The sequence below is a fragment of the Magnolia sinica genome, chromosome 17 (genome assembly GCF_029962835.1).
Source record: "Magnolia sinica isolate HGM2019 chromosome 17, MsV1, whole genome shotgun sequence".
In the NCBI taxonomy this organism is placed as follows: domain Eukaryota; kingdom Viridiplantae; phylum Streptophyta; class Magnoliopsida; order Magnoliales; family Magnoliaceae; genus Magnolia; species Magnolia sinica.
Window position 1 is genome coordinate 1,801,331 of NC_080589.1, and position 17,806 is coordinate 1,819,136.

The 17,806-nt window shown below is 40.6% G+C and overlaps 1 long non-coding RNA gene across 1 annotated transcript; it reads left to right on the forward strand.

Annotated features, from left to right (window-relative positions):
- The first annotated feature begins 1,006 nt into the window (after positions 1–1,006).
- LOC131231093 (uncharacterized) lies at positions 1,007–17,715 on the forward strand. The gene is made up of 2 exons (XR_009164203.1): positions 1,007–1,256; positions 17,361–17,715. It is a non-coding gene; the product is annotated as an uncharacterized LOC131231093 (long non-coding RNA).
- The last annotated feature ends 91 nt before the right edge of the window (positions 17,716–17,806 follow it).

Consider the following 17,806-nt stretch of genomic DNA (forward strand, 5'->3'; position numbering starts at 1 on the left):
CTTATGAACAATTCAGGTTGCAAATAAACATCACGGTGGGCCCTAAGAAGGTTTCAACAATGGGTGATTATCACTATTGCTTAGTGAGGTGTGGTGCACTTGAGTCTTCGATCTCTCTACTTTTTGTGCTCGTGCTTTAAAATGATGTTTGAATGGCTTGAATAAAACACGTATACAATGGTAAGCCTCACGGAGCTTCTGATAGGACGGACCGTCATTATCTAACCTCGGGGTTCGTACTAATCCGCAGCCCCGACCACGATGTTTATATGCATGCCATCCAACCCCTCCACGAGGCAATTCCCACGAAGATAGGACTCCAACTCGGTTCCATCCATTTTCCAACTCATTCGAGGACATGAGCTAAAAAATAGAAGTGGACCACACCGCAGGAAGCAGTTGGGATAATGACTCCCAATTGAAACCTTTCTAGGACCCACTGCATTGTTTAATGTTTATTAGCCATCCAATGTGTCCATGAAGTCACACAAACTTAGATAAAGTAAATTACATATGTCAGCTTGATCTAAAACTTTGGTGGCTCTTAAATTTTTTTTAACGGTAGGTATTTAATCCTCACTGCTTCCTGTGGTATGGTCCACTTGAGCTTTGGATCTGTATCATTTTTGAGTTCATGTCTTAAAATGAGCCGGCAAAATGAATGGATGGCATGGATAAAACACATACATCATGGTAGGGCTTGCAAAGCATTAGAGCACAGAGGTTGGTATGGAGGGGTAACTACCGAATCCGAGTCCGATCCGCCACTTCGGTGGGCCCCAAGACGGTTTCAGTATCCGTTGATCGTCCCCATCGCTCCTTTTTTCCGGTGGCGTGGCCCACTTCAGTTTTGGATCGACCTTTGTTTTGGGCTTTCCTACTGACACGAGCTGGCGAAAGTGATGGACGCTGTAGATGTCACACGCATATAAGGTGGGCCCCACGAAGCTTTTTGGTGCCAGGCTCCCTACAACAGCTGTTGCAGGATATTCGCGTCCAAGAAACGTGGACGCAGCGTTCTCTAGTACAACCCCAAGCAGGGGGGAGAATGTATTTTTTGGTACTTTCGCGTGTAGTACGCAGCTGTACTACCCAGCTTTGAAAAAGTACACAATCCCATTCTCTTCGCCGATAAAAAGCCCAACCTATTGCAATTCCAAGTTGCCAGACGCCGTTGATGACGAGATGTTGGTCCGAAGACAAGTTGCGGCTCTCTTTCCTTGGCTGGAAATAAACGGTCGTGAAGATTCACACGTGTAAGTAGGGAGGGCAGGCAGGGATGCGGCAGAGCAAGGGAGAGGTCACCAACAGTAGTTTGCCTGTTATTGCCCTTCCCCTGCACTGCCTCTTCCCTGGCTCTCCTTTTCTTCTTTCTATCTTTTTATTATTATTATTATTCTTATGGGGCCTATGTTTCAGTAATCCAGACCGTTGATCTATGATATCCCACCTTTAATGTGCCATTCCTACAAAATCTACTCGATTGGACAATCCAATCCTTTTGATTTGTGGCCCATAAATTGATGGTTAAAAAGAGGATTATGCAATGGCCACGTTCATCTGTAAATTTTTTGGGTTTTCTTCAATCTAGTAGAAGACGAAGGATCAACGGTGTGGATTACCAAACCATGAGCCCCACCCCCTGAAATGAAAATCCGATTCACAGCTTCCCCATCATTGCTGATTATGCATTGTAGAAATGGAGCTTGTTAAGTGATCCGAACCGCTTACATGATGGGACCCACATGGATGGATGTGCGACGATTGAGATTTTTCATGCATGGCCCATCCATGGAGGGGACCCATCGTAATGATACAGACCCATAGGACCCAGTTGTACGGACTAAAAGCCGGAAACGGATTGGCTACTCTCCCTGCCACCGGTTGGCTGGTGGTCGGTGCTCTGTGGGTCCCACCATGATGTATTTGTTTCATGCATTCCTTTCATTCATTTTTAAAGATCATTTTAAGGCTTGTGGACCACATCACAGGAAAACAATAGTGATTGGATATCCACCATTAAAATCCTCCTCTCAGGGAAGTAGCCAATCCGTTTCCCTAAAAGCCCGTGTACTTCGCTAAATTTCGGACCCGGATTGCATCCCATCCCGCCGTCTCTAGCCCGAACGGGCATATGTTCTTATTTATGGACTAAACATTAAAATGATACGAGAAAAGGCATGGATGGTATGGATACACAAATACATTATGGTGGGCCGTCACTAACAGCCAGTTATGTTGGCGGGCCCACCCTGATGTATCTATTTACCAACACCGTCCATCCCTTATGTGCACAAAAAGGAGGCGGATCTAATGCTCAAGTGAACCACACCAAAGATTGGCTCTTGCATTTAAAGTAATTCAAGTTTATTTTTCGGTGTGGTCCAATAAAGCGTTGGATCTGTTTTATTTTTGTAAACATAATTTAAAATGATATGAGAGAATGGATGAATGGCGTGGATAAACAGATGCATCACAGTGGGCCTACCTGCTAGATATGAGCCGGGTAAGACGCAATCAATGTCGATGATAACGATGACTGAACCATGGGACCCATTTGTACGAACTAAAAGCCTGTGTACTGCACAAAATCCCGGGGCGGGCCTTGGGCAGTATGACCAGGTTTATTCACTTTTCGGGTATGAAGCGTGGGCCGTTAAAAAGCCCAGTATCATGAATTCAGGCCCAGCCTGCCCTAAAATGTAAGCCCATTTAATGACTAAGCTGGGTTTGGGCTTCATTTAAGAGCCCATTTAGGATTTCAAGGGCATTTTTGTCATATATCATGTATGGTGGGCCACACTTAATGAACAACCCAGATGTCGCACAAAAGTAGATGGCATGGATCGAGCCTAGGTTGTTTTAATTTGCAGGTCGATCCAACCCATTGACAGCCTTATCATGAGTTTTGTTTAGACCCGTTCAGGGCAGGGTCAAGATCTGTCCAAGCTTGGCCCACATTATTTAATGTAAGCCTAAATTCGGCCTAGGCTCAATGGGCCAAAACAATCCGCCCGCATTGTTTAATGTAGGCTTAAACCTGCGTGGGCCATGACGGGCCAAAACGGTCTATCATGAGTCTAGCCCTAAATATTTGTGTAGGCCCGAGCCGGTTCATGTTGGGGGAGAGAGAGATAGAAGGGGTGGATGTGTTACTGAAGTAGAAAGAGGAAGATATTATAAAAATTTTGTATCACAAAATTTCCCTTGAACCTTAATGGGCGAGTTGACCGATTGTAAAACATGGTCCATGCCTAGGCGAGCTTGAATTTTATGCTGAAGCCTATCTGTCGGACCTGATACCCAGCCCAAGTTCGGCTTGAAGAGCTAGGTTGGTCCATTGACAGCCGTAAGAAAGAGGGAGCAATTTAAGCTAGGGTAACATGGAGTTCCGTTGGGTTGTGACATGACGCCATTTCATAAGTCTGCCAAAGGCAGTCAAGCCTCCCTCTAATAAGTGTCTTACTGGCAAATGAAATGGCATCATGTTACAAGCCTAACGGAACTATCCTAATTGAATCCGCTCTCATGTAGGGAAGTGAAAATTTCAGAGATCACAGGTAGAGGTGGGATGAAAAATGCGTGTGAGAGAGAGAGAGAGAGAGAGAGAGAGAGGAGGGCTCATCAAACTTGGTGTTTCCCTAACCTTATCAAATCAAGTTTTCATTTTTAAACATGCTTTGCGTGAGCTCATTTTTATTAATGGCACGTGGCTGAATCAAATCTTACACATGAAGGCCTTATTGAATTCGGTGTTTCCCCAACCTCATTGAATCCTGTTTTGGATTTTTTTACAGCTTATTTAGAACCAGATTAGGTGAGACTAGGGAAACACAAGTCCAGTGAGGCCCTAATTTGGCAAGATTTGATTGGGCTACATGCCTTAGTCATCAAATATGCCCACTTATGAAAGTGGATTTAGTAGGTTGTGGTCTCAACTCCGTGAAGCATTGACATGGCAAGATTTTCTTAGATAAGACTTAAATCTTCTTCTTCTTCTTCTTATTTTATTTTTTTATTTTTATTTTATTTTTTCTTTTAACATACTCACACCCTGCACACACTCACACCATAGTGGGATTTCACCACAATGGGTACTCGAATTCATGACCTTGTGTTGAAACTCTTATGAGTCTACTAGCAGTCTATTATGGAGGCATTAGTAAGAACTTGATGTGAGGTTTAATTCTTGTAAGAAATGATTGATGTAATAAAGTTTACGTGGATGACCTTTTAGATTGACTATTGAGAACTTAGTAAAGAAAGTAGCGATTGATAAGTTAAACATGTACATGGAGACTGCGATGATGATTTGATAGAAATTAGTTTATTAATTTAATTAACGTTATATATGAATCTAAATGAAAAAGTGAGTATGTATGGGGAGTGAAAAAGTTATGAAATTGCTTATCATATATTTCACAATCTTAATTTCAGAATTAGAATCCCTATACTTTGGCGCCGAAATTTAAAGTATAACAAGTTCGCCTTTAAAAGTGATTTAGTCCAATACATAATTGATTGATGTCATGGTAAGTTGGACCATGCCATGTCAGGCCTCAACCATCGGTTAATGGAAATAGATTGCCATGGTGTGCCACCAACCTTGCAGGTGTGTTGACGTCACCAAGTTTTGTAAGTCCCACCTTGATGTATGTGTTATATCTAGAGGTGGGCAGTATCTGACTCGACTCGAACTGAAAGCCAAGGTCGGGTCCGATTGAGTAGACCCACTCGGATCCGAAGCTCGACCAAGTCGAGTTTGGGTCACGTAGCAACTCGATCCGATTCGATCCGGAATCGGGCACTATAAAGTAATTTTTTTTAAATTTTTATTTATTTATTATTATTATTTTTACATTTACCCTTCATCCATCCGAACCCTGACCCTAACCCTACCCGAGCCGGCGCCGCATCGAACTTGATCGGAATCCAGGCCAGTTAGCAGCCCAACATCCTATCTTCACTGGTCATCCTCGTCCATTCATCAGGTATGTTAATTTTATATATATTTTTGTGTTAATTCGAGCTTGGGACCTCGGGTGTAGCCGTGCAGGCCGTCCCCTGGCTCGGGACCTCAGGTGCAGCTGTGCAGGCTATTGGTGGCCCACCCTGGCTTGGGACCTTAGTCGTGGCCCACCCTGGATCGCGACGGACGCAGAAAGTTAGGAAAGTTACCCTTAATTTCTTTTTCTTTTTTGTACAATTTTTTGAAAATTTTTCATATTTTTAAAAAAAAATTCAAAAAATTTATAAAATTAAAAACAAAAGATTCGATCCGACTCGATTTCCCTAACCGAGTCGGAGTTGGTTTGGGTCAGGCTAGTCAGGAATCGATTCAAATCGAGTTGGCCCTGCTGGATTCGGTCCCGAGTCAGATCGAGTTCAAAGCAGATAGTTGGCAAAACTGGATCGAGTCGAGTTGGACCTAACTTGGTCTGACTCGGCACGATGCCCACCTCTAATTATATCCAAGCCATCTATCCATTTGGCATGATCATTTTAAGGCATGAGCCTAATAATGAAGTAGATCAAAAGCTTTAATATCTACTGGTAGGATTGAACACCTACCATTAAAAAATGATTGGGAGTTACATGTTTTGGATCAAGTTGATATTTATTTTTTCTCTACATCTGGTAAGCCTAACCTTATGAACAAGTACACCCTGATCCATAGTTCAAGTGGTAGACTGAGTGAAAGATACCTCGTTTCAACATTGAGGTCTTGGTATCAATTCCCTGGTGAGGGTGGCTAACGGTGAAGTGTGAACTGACAGTGGGTGTACTAACAAGCTAACAAAAAAAAAAAACCTCATGAATAGGTTGGCTTTCAACAGTAGTCCTTGCGCTTTCCGCAGTATGGTCCACTCGAGCTTTGGGCTCATGCCCTAAAATGATCTCACCAAATGGATGGACGGTTGGGGATATAACATATACATCATGGTGGGGCCCACAGAACTGTTGGACGTAGGCCAGTGGGGCCCACTCGTGAGCAATCACTAGTGGGTGGGTCCCCTATGGTTTGGCTTCTTCCGGCCTTTTCTATTCGGTTGAGATTTCAAATTCAATTTTGGATTTGATATTGGATAGGAGATAGAGAGAAGATCGGATAATCCGGTCTCGTCTTATCTCCTTTCTTTCTTATAAAAAGGGATGAGCTTCTCTCGTAAAGATATCATACGAAATACCGAGAGTATACAGAGAGACATAGTGTGCACAGTAGTCTATCCATTTTGGCCTGTCCTTGGGACGATCTAATCCATAGATCGCGATCTGGGGCCACTTATACCGTAGGATCAGAGGTGTGACTAGATCCATTTGCTCCAGTAGTAGATAGATGGGCCGTTGGAGCATTTATCTTCTGCTTTGTGAGGGTTCCAAAACTCGTGTAGACCGTCAGATCTTGAGGGCTCACCTTCCGCGCTTCCTAATAGTGGTATCAAAGCATTCAACGGCGGATCTCCGATTATTTTCATCTAAAAAGGTAAGTGGCTCATCCTTTCTTTTTGGATTAGAATCCATGTTTGATTTTAGGCTGTACGTCAGAAATATAGATGCTGTACGTCAGATATATTGCTTTTGTATTGACGTCCATCCATTCGGCGTGTTTGTTTTTAGGCTTGAGAAGAAAAATAGAATTCAGATAACAATGGTGCACTTCATGTATATGAAATCTAAATTACTTGATTAGCTGTCATGCTTGATTTATGGCCACAGCATATTATATCAACGGTAGATTTTCTTATGAATGATTAAGATCTTGCTCTTGTTCCCCAAATCAATGGAGTAGGCCCCTCATGTATACCAAAATTTTAACCAACGGTCAAATATCTAAGGTTCACATGTGGCCAATTGATTTCCGGAATGGACAGTTTCTTAGCCATTAATGCTTGAAATAAATCTGAAATAAATCTACTAGCACTTTATCTTTGGATATGATTTTTTATTTTTTTTGTAAGCATGCCTTAAAATAAGCTGTCGAAACGGATGGACGGCATAGATGTATACATTCTGGTACTTTATATAAGTTGTTGTATTGAAGTACATACGTGTACATCTCACCCAATATACACCAATAGTTGTTGTATTGAACTACACCACTAAATATACTGGCATGTCACACACTTAGATATTTAGCTGCTACACGTTGTTGGCTTTTGTACACGTGTACACGTGTTGGCTTCTGTACACGTATTGCTACTATATCAGAGCTGATTGGATGATGTTCGTCACACCATCTGATGTGTGTCCATATGACCCAATGCAATCAGAAACATTATTAAATTAATTTTTTTGAGAGTATTGGAGTATTTTCCCATTGATATAATGCCAAGTTCGGATGGATTGGATCACTGGATCAGTGTAATTTTTTGCATGAAAATCATTGATTGTGAAATAGACCTAATGGTCGGTCCAGATCTATCCAATGGTCTGGATTACCAAACAATGAGACTCACTTGTCAGAACTAATATAGATGGTACTATTGTTATATATTAGCTGACGTACACAACTATCTTGCTTTTAAAAAATAAAAAAATAAAAAAATCCGTTTGCATTCTAAGCTGTGTTGTACGTGTTGTATATTAGCTCACGTATATATCTAATATAAGTGTTGTATAGCTGACGTACACAATTAAATTATAGCTGCTGTGAGAAGCGGATTGGTTGATGTACATCACACCAGCTACAATATAGCTTCTACATTAACGTCAGCAAGACATGTGAGTCTTAGCACGAGGTATGTGTTGTATCCAAGCCATCCATCCATCTGGCAAAAGATATAATTATCAAGTAGGCCACATGGATGTACGGCACGGATAAACCACATACATTTGAAGTTGGCCCAAACAGTTTACTCGGTACGAAAATCTACCATTTACATGTCACCAGTGGCAATGTGGCACATGGACATGAAATATATTCCACCCATGCGATACCACTCTTTACTGATGTGCACTTGAATCGGCTGATGTACACACGTGTTGGCTGCTGTACACACACTCAGCTATACACACGTGTTGGCTGATGTACACATGTGTTGGCTGATGTGCACGTGGGCTCATCAGCCACACGTGTTGGCTATATGCTTGTGTTATATATAGACCTAGAGATTGACATACTGCTCAAGTTTTCAGTTTTGTACAATTGGGCCCATTTTACATTGATCTACACTGCTGAGATTGTTAGTCTCGCTATCGATCTTCCCTGAAATAAATATATCCTAGATTGAATAATCCCATCATCTAACAAAATGAAGGGATTAGATTCTTACATCAACTGGATTATTGGCATATAAGATATACAATGTAGGGCCCATAATATCAACTGTTCGATCAATAAACTATGGTCCAGTTGCACATTTGTGGTAACCCAAAACCCTATAGCTTTCTGCAAGTAATATGTATATTTCTTTTTTTTTTTTGACATGTACATATATATGCATATGAATGTTGTTGTTTCCTTTATAACATTTTCTTCACTGTTGATCAAGAGATCATTAGTGATCGAAATGATCATCAACTATGATGATCAATGTTGATAAAAGGATCCATCATCAACAATGATCATTAATGGTGATGGTCGAACTATCTCTAATGGACATGATCACTAGTGAAAATTGAACTCTTTATAGCTATGCACTTCATTATTTTTTCTGATGATAATGTTTATATATGTGTGATATGTACTCCCTATAAATAAAGGTTGTGCATAACCAAAGTGAGAGTTTATTCTCCTCCATCAAATGATGCATGCAACTAAGTAATGGTAAGTTGCACGTTATACAAATTCATTCTTATAAAAGCATTAAATCTCATCTTAAAAGGAGAACTTGATTGTTCTACACCGCCCATTCGAGTATGTGGACTTTCAGATCTCGTTAAGATGCGTTTACTATTTTTATACTTTGAAAATTTTAATAACACATAGAAATTCTGATGATTAGTGTCAATATTTTAGATAATAGCTAAGTAGTAATACTTATGTAATGTAGAGATGACCACCAAAGCGTTATCGCTGAACAGCTGAAAGGACAACATTTTGACGGCATCAACTACGAAGACTGGTCCCGCGTGGTGCGATGCCTTCTGGACGAGGATGACATATCGCACACACTCGATGAAGTTCAAGAGGAACCCATATTGGCCGAAAACGAGAATTTACAAGAACATAGGGTTGCGATGACTCGTTATAATAAGTGGCGAAAATAAAATCGTTTAGCTCGTAATGTCCTTCTTAGCACCATGCACAAAGAACTCATACCTACGTATGAAGTGCATGAAACCGCTAAGGGAATCTGGGAAGCACTGACAAATGCCTATGCGCAGAAGTCAGATGCGAGAGTTCGAGTAATGAAATTAGAATTCCAAGAGTATAGGATGCCAGTCGACTGTCCCATTAAAGATCATATCCGAAAGATAGAGAAAATGATAGGTGCCCTTATGAATGTTTGGTGTAAATTAACTGAAAATCAAAAGATTATAGTCATGGACCATTTCTTGCCTGAATCTTGGGCCCAAATCAAAAGAATTTAGAACCATACTGATTCTATCACTACGTTCAGAGACTTTTGTGGCCACTTGGTACGTGAGGTTGAAATGAATGCAATTCAGCTAGATTCGGCCAAGGCCTTTGTAGCAGAGACCCATAAGCGGAAAGCTAACAAGAAATGGTTCAAAGCTCGCAAGAAGGCGAAAAAGAATAACAAAGAATAGAAGTCCACAGCACCTCCTCCAAATCTCAAGAAGGGAAATGGAAAGAAGAGACAGAAAAAGACAAATGTAGTTTGCTTTGTCTGTGGAAATTTAGGCCATTATGCTCGGCAGTGTGCCCATAAAAAGACGGTAATTTTTCAGTCACTAGATACTTTGTATGTAGGCGTTTGTTCTGAAATCTTTTCCGTTGATACTATATCTAACGGGTGAATTTTGGATTCAAGCGCAACAAAGCACGTGATATAGTCGTCGAGGACTCGAAGAATTTCGACCTGTAGCCAAAGGAAGTTACAAGTTGTACATGGGCAATAACGTTATTGAAGACGTACTAGGGATTGGCATTTTTCATCTCCGTACGCACATAGGGCGAACAATAATCATTCGTGATACTCTTTATGCACCAGGAATGCGTCGGAATTTAATTTCTGTTTCTAGGTTATTATTTAATGGTTTTGATATTCGATTTTTCGGGACAAGATTTTCTTTAGGATTGAATAACCTCATCTTTGCATGAAGAAATTTAATTTCAGATTTATTTATTTTGGACATAGATTGTGATAATTCTCTTCTTGCTTTATCTGCTATGTCGAATGAAACTATAGTATCTAAATCTCAAAAATGGCACGCGAGGTTAGGTCATATAAGAAATAATCGTATGACAAGACTAGTACGTTCTGGTCTGTTAGACTCGTTATTCAAAGTTGATTTATCATTTTATGAACATTGTGTGTCCGGAAAGACTTCGAAGAAACCATTTCCCAAAGCGGTTAGGTTCAAGGGCACATTAGAGATAATCCATTCAGATATCTGTGGACCCTTTAATGTACATGCCAGAAAAAGATGTTAATATTTTATCACTTTCATTGGCCATTACTCACACTATAGATATGTGTATCTCATCTCACACAAATTTGAGGCTTTTGATTGTTTTCTTAAATATAAAGCTGAGGTAGAAAATCAGCTTGAGAAAAAGATTAAAATCCTTCGATCTGATAGAGGTGGCGAATATATATCTAAAACGTTTAAATCATATTGTGAAAACGTTGGAATTGTTCGGCAGTACACAATGGCTTACACTCCACAACAAAATGGTGTTGCAGAGAGAAGGAATAAGACACTATTAGACATGGTTAGATCAATAATGGCACAAGCTAATCTCTCTACCACATTATGGGGAGACGCACTGTTAACAGTCATCTACGTCCTTAATAGAGTCACATCCAAATCCATTCCTAAGATGCCATATGAGATGTGGTCTGGGAGGACTCCTTCTTTAGCCAACCTATGCCCTTGGAGATCTTTAGGATATATTTTGCTACCTACTCCGCATATAGGTAAACTTGATAGTAAAACCATTGAATGCGTGTTCATTAGGTACCCTATGCATTTAAAGGGATGCATTCTAGTTTATAAGGACCATGGACGATGGATTGAGATAGAATCTCAGGACGTGACTTTCGTTGAAGATAGATACCTAAGCTGAATGAAGCAAAATGTTTTAATACAACTTTTTGAAATGCTCGATATATCTTAAGAGAGTGGGAGTTCTGCTTCTCAAGATGATGATGCTCTTATAGTTCGTCAAGATAGTGGAAGGACATCCCAGCGGGCTCCTGAGTTGCGTCGAAGCGAAAGAGGATTGATTCCCCGAAGATACATCGATATTGAGGGGCAAACATTCTCTTGCGTTGCAGTTGATGATGATGAACCTGATTTGTATCAGGATGCATTATTATCTTCTAACTCGGCCGATTGGGTGAATGTTATGGACGAAAAGATCACTTCCATGAAGAAAAATAAAGTCTGGGAACTTGTTGATCTGCCTTCCAATCGCAAAGCGATAGGTAATAAATGGGTACTAAAGATCGAAAGAAAGACAAATGGTACAGTGGACAAGTATAAAACACGATTAGTTGCTAAAGGTTTTACACAACAAGAAGGTATTGATTACGAGGAGACCTTTTCACCTGTTGCAAAGTTCTCCTCAATCCGCATGATCTTGTCCATTGTCGCAAGTTTAAACTTAGAGTTATATCAGATGTATGTAAAGACTGCATTCTTAAATGGTGACTTCGATGAAGAAATATATATGCAACAGCCCATGGGTTATATAGACAAAAAGCATCCAAAGAAAGTTTGCAAGTTGTTGAAATCTATCTATGGGCTGAAGCAATCTTCATGACAGTGGTACATGAGGTTCCACTTGGCCATCACCACTTTTGGATTCATGATAAGTGAAGAAAATCATTGTGTATACATGAAATGGTCTGGAAGATCTTTTCTGATACTATCTCTATATGTAGACGATATCCTGTTAGCTGGTAATGATATGCAATTATTGATATTGACTAAAGATTAGCTATTCTCGAACTTTAAGATAAAAGACCTCGGTGAAGCCAACTTTATTCTTGTGGTAAAAATCATCAGGGATCACCCTAAGAAATTTTTAGGTTTGTCTTAAGCAACCTATATACAAAAGATCTTAGAGCGATTTAGGATGAAAAATTCAAAAGCTGTTAAAACTCCAATGAATAAAGTTACCAAGCTAGACAGGAAATCGTGTCCCCAGAATGAAGCCGAGAAATTGGCTATGTCCTCAGTACCTTATGTAAGCGCAATAGGGAGCTTAATATATGCTATGCTTTGCACTAGACCGGATATTAACTATGCAGTTGGCATAGTTAGCGGTTATCAGAGTAACCCGGGATAGTCTCATTGGCAAGCTGTCAAACGTATATTCCGCTATCTCAGAGGAACAAAAGACCTAATGTTGTGTTATGAAGGCACAAGCCTCGAGCTCAAAGGATATTCTGATGCTGCTTGGGGTAATGACGCCAACGAGGGAAAGTCTATTTCAGGGTATGTATTCTTACTCGGAGGAGGAGCTATCTCATGGTCGAGTAAGAAACAGACATCCACAGCTCTTTCATCTATGGAGGCCGAGTACATTGCATGTTGTGCTGCAGTTTAGGAGTGTGTATGTGTTTGTAGATTTCTATTGGGTCTGGGTGTTATACTGAGTATTCGTCAGCCTATATCGCTGAAGATAGACAATACTTCTGCCATTGACTTGGCAAAGGACCCTAAACACCACCAGAAATCTAAGCACATTGAGATCAAGTATCATTACGTCCGTGATCAAGTGAGAGATAAGAAGGTCGTCCTCAACTACATTCCTACCAAGGAGATGATAGCTGATCCAATGACGAAACCTATAGCTAGAGATCTATTTCAGGTTCACGTCAGACAGATGAGATTGAGAAAAACTTGAGTGATGTATTTATTTTTGTAGTACCTTTAATCTTTTATTAATGAATAACACATTCCATTTATTCAGTATTGAATACTAATATAAACTAGGTAAGTAGATCATCAGCATTTACCTTGAAATCATGTAGGATTTCTATTTTTGTCGGCAGGCCGGTCACCCACTCGCACGGGTTGACCAACCTTGAATGTACAAGAGAGGTACATTTGGGGCCATGTTTATATATTGAGGTATGAACTTCTCTTTATTTTGAATAATAAAGGATGGGGATATGAGTGAATTGTATTCGCCTACAATCTTATAAAGATTGAAGATGAGACTAATAAAGTCGAATAATATGATCGCATCATTCCGTTAACATGCAATCAATGTTATGGCCTGAATTTAAAGTCAGGTTATGAGGTTATGAGATGAGTCGTACCTCATGTAGAATGACCTGCATATTGTAGACCCGACATTCACCTAGTATTTTTTACTTTACGACGTGGATTGTAGCCATGTGCTGGGACCTTTTACCTACAGATTGCTTTGATTCGATCCAATCATTGAAATTTGCGAGTAGCCAGTCCCGTAGGTGACTCTTTGTATCCTTAGCTACCCTCCTCTTGTGTATATAAGGATGAAATTGAGTGTCGCTACTTTAGTGTACTATGACGAAAATGTCCTTGATTGGTCAGACTCAGTTACGCTAGGAAAGCAACTTGATTAATTCCAAATTACAAATCTGCGTGGGGAAGATCCCGTGACAGCTACATCAAGTTTCTAGAACTATAAATACGCACTTGAAGACTTATCAGCCGGCAGTATCGAGTTGTTTTTATTAGACTTTTACAACCAATATTTTTCTTAAAAAGCATATATATATAAGTATTGCTTTAAATTGGTTTCAGTCGAAGTTTGTGAAAAATTAAGTTTTCAGAATAACTCGATAAGTTGGATAAGTGCGTATGTTGGCCCAGTACTCCAGATCGGGAGTTAACTCCATCCAATGTGGTCATGCGAACTAGGATAGACATTGCAAAACTTGGGTTATTGAGTACTAGTTAGGTCTTCACTTAGTACTTAAGCACCTGTGAGAAGATTACGGTGTTCCAGCTGGTCCCACGCCTCTGATTCTTTTGATCGTGATGTTTGGTCTTTGATTGTTATTAGGCAACTTAGATGGGCAAATTTTTGTGCGTATCCCATTATGTGATTGAGTGGGAGATGTTAGGCGTAGGCCAGTGGGGCCCACTCGTGAGCAATCACTAGTGGGTGGGTTCCATATGGTTTGGCTCCTTCCGGCCTTTTTCATTCGATTGAGATTTCAAATTCAATTTTGAATTTGATATTTGATAGGAGATAGAGAGAAGATCGGATAATCCAATCTCATCTTATCTCCTTTTTTTCTTATAAAAAGGGATGAGCTTCTCTCATAAAGATATCATATGAAATACCGAGAGTATACAGAGAGATATAGTGTGTATAGTAGTCTGTCCATTTTGGCTTCTCCTTAGACGATCTAATCCATATAACGCGATCCGGAGCCACTTATACCGTAGGATCAGAGGTGTGAATAGATCCATCTGCTCTAATGGTAGATAGACGGGCCGTTGGAGCATTTATCTTCTGCTTTATGAGAGTTCCAAAACTCATGTAGACCATCAAATCTTGAGGGCTCACCTTCCGCGCTTCCCAACAAGAACTTCGTGACCTTAGCACACACCATGGAGGTCGGTGGTGTATGTCACACCACGCAATCTCCTGCCCACGTGACGTAACGTATGTTTGAAAGTGGTTGTACACCCATCAAATCTTGCCACGTCAGGACCTCACCAAAATAGGAGAAATGGGAATCGGTGTTTCTACGGCCTGACGGAATCCGGTTCGGCGTATTCTAGATCTGAATATAAAGGAGAGAGATTGCCCCCTGCCTGGCTATCCACAAGCACGTAAGTGGCTACTTTTACTGAACACGTGGGTGAATTGGAGTCGTCCATCTAGTGGGCCCTGCTTTTAGATGCCTTGAGAGAGAAATCAAGGCAATCCAGTAGGTAAGGTGGGCCATGGGGTATTGTCTCCCACCCTGGAGCGACACGAGGACTTGAGTAGGCTGGAAAGGTTTTGACTGATGTCTGCATTGCGTGGATCACGTGATAATCGACGCGTGCGGAAACGTGTAGGATTTGGCCATTCGGATCTCTACGCCAACGTGTCGCACAGTCAGGAATCTGAGCCATAAGATGGCCCACACCGCTATGATCAACGGTGAAAACATCAGGCCCGATCCACTCATCGGACGGACAGAACATGAAAATCAATGTACTACACCTGACCCGGACCCTGTCCAAACCCGACCCACACCCGGGTCCCACAGACCCGATGGGCACCTGAAATTCCGGCTAGTTCCAAGTCCGGAATCTCAAACATGGACCCTGTTTTGCTGGGTCTGTGGGACCCGGGTGTGCCAAAGATATGTGGGCCCATCATGATTTATGTGTTTTATCCACGTTGGTAACTCATTTCAGGCAATGAATCTTGGTATTCAAGATCGGTTACTTAATGGTAACTGTCCTAACCGTTAAGTGTTACGGGGTCGAAATGGCTATAGCGGCCATTACAGAAAAAACTGACTATAACACCTGTAATAATCTCATAAGGGCTCAGTAACGGTTTTTCAAAAAATAAAAACGGATTGTAACGACGGATACGAGGGTTGTAACAACTGTTATGGCCCATATCATAACGATGATGGTGGTGCCAGGTACAGCCACCGTTACCAATTTAGGACACCTTGCCATGAGCTAAAAAATGAGGTATATCCAAAGCCCAAGTAGACCACGCCACTGGAAGCAGGGGGGATTGAATGCTTTTGGTTGAAAACTTCTAGGCGGCCACGGAAGTTTAGTATCAAGTTGAGATTTATGATTTCCCTTCATTCAGTGTTTTATAAACGGGTTGGATGGTATATAAACAATGTGGTTGGCCCCCTAAGAAGTTTTCAACTGAAAGCATTAAATCCCCACTTTTCCTGTGGTGTGGTCCACTTGATCTTTGGATCTGTGCGCTAAAATGAGATGGCAAAATGGATGGACTGCATGGATTTAATAAAAATCATGGTGGGGCCACAGAGGTTTGACATGGTGTTGGGATCACTAGCCAAACCGCATCCCAAAATATAGAGCGGTGGGGCCAGACCAGACCATTTACGTTTAAAGTAGAAGTAGAAGATGTGGGTCTGAGCCTTATTAGCGGTATTGTCACTTAGTTAGCTCGGGTTTACAGTGACCCAGATGGTTCTGGTCCGAACCAGTCTGACCATCCGGTCTGGTCCAGCTTTTAAAAATGCTGGGTGATTCAAGACCTTTTTACTTAGATAATGCATTTATTATTGTGTAACATGGTTCTTGTTTATGTCTAAGATATTCAGGTTGCAGTCAATGAATTATAAGTTAATATAGATTAGATTAACTCAATCTTGTTTCTGTTGTAAAAATATTGATTAAAAAATATTTTAAATAAAAAGTATATATGTATATAAAAAATGCTTGTTTGAAAAAATTGGGTTTTTGGTGTTTTGGGAATAATCCCGTGTCGGAAAGGAGAGAAGAAAATATTGCATTTATATATAGGGTGTGGAGTAACTTATCATATGCTTGGTAGATCCATGGAGTATGGGACTTGCGTGTTGTGAACGGGCTTGGGCTTGGGCTTGGTACGAGGGCATGTATGGCTATAGAGGCGCTAGTGGCACACTTTATACGTTTGCATCGTGTCGCTTACTCGCGAACTAGTGTGACAAAGGCTATGGGTCAAGTGGCTAGAGTGAAGTGGGCGAATGGTCTGAATGAGACCAATCAGTCTCTTATAGAAGCTGAAAACTAGCCCTTTGAGAAAGGTGTAACTGCTCATGTAGTATTAAACTAAACCATGCAAAAACTGTTGCATGTGGCTAGCCCAACGATCATAAAATGGCTAGCCAATGAGTCTAAACAACAACTGGTTGTCCCACATGCATAACGGTCAAAAACAACCAAATAACAACTAGTTTCTCACCAACAGGCATAAACGGTCATATGGAGTTATGACCCTAGATCAAAACTGCCACCAATCTTAGCCTATATAAACAATGCCTGGGTGGTTCATTGGACCATCGCCAACAACTCAAACTACTCTCATATACGACCCAACAAGAAGAGCAACAATGACTTCTAATCGAATCAGCAAGGTCCAATACGAACCTTAGCCAATAGTCCTCAAGAAATAGACAATGCAATGGTCTAAACCACCTACAATTTTCTAATCTTCTCTCTGATCTGGGATTTTATTTTGTTTATCTACCAGACAAAATTGTGTACACAGAGTTCCATTTGTGGTTTTTCATCTTTGTTGAATGTAGAATCACATATGGGCTCGGCGTATCCTGGAAGCTATTTACCTACAACCTATCAGCATTCTCGATAACATTTGAGAAGGGGCAAATAATGCTTTAAGGACAGCGTGATCACACGTGCTTCAGCCTGTCCTTAACATTTCCATTTCTTTATTATTTTACATAAATTATAATTCTGTAATTTGTTTTAACAGTTTCAGTGAACGAGGTTATGCAAATCTTATGAAAATCTAGATTTTTTCAATGGTGGCTATTCCAGTATCTAGTGATTTCGGTCCCGATGAGATTTGGGCATTGCCATTTGTATCTTGAACTCAAATCATGTGAAATCTAATGAAAATTAAGTCTTTACCTTTTGTAATTTGATTGTTATCTTGGTTGACAAATTCAAAGTTCAAATTACTGTTTTTAGTGTTATCTTTGCATGTTCCTTCAGTTTGGATGCCTGAAAA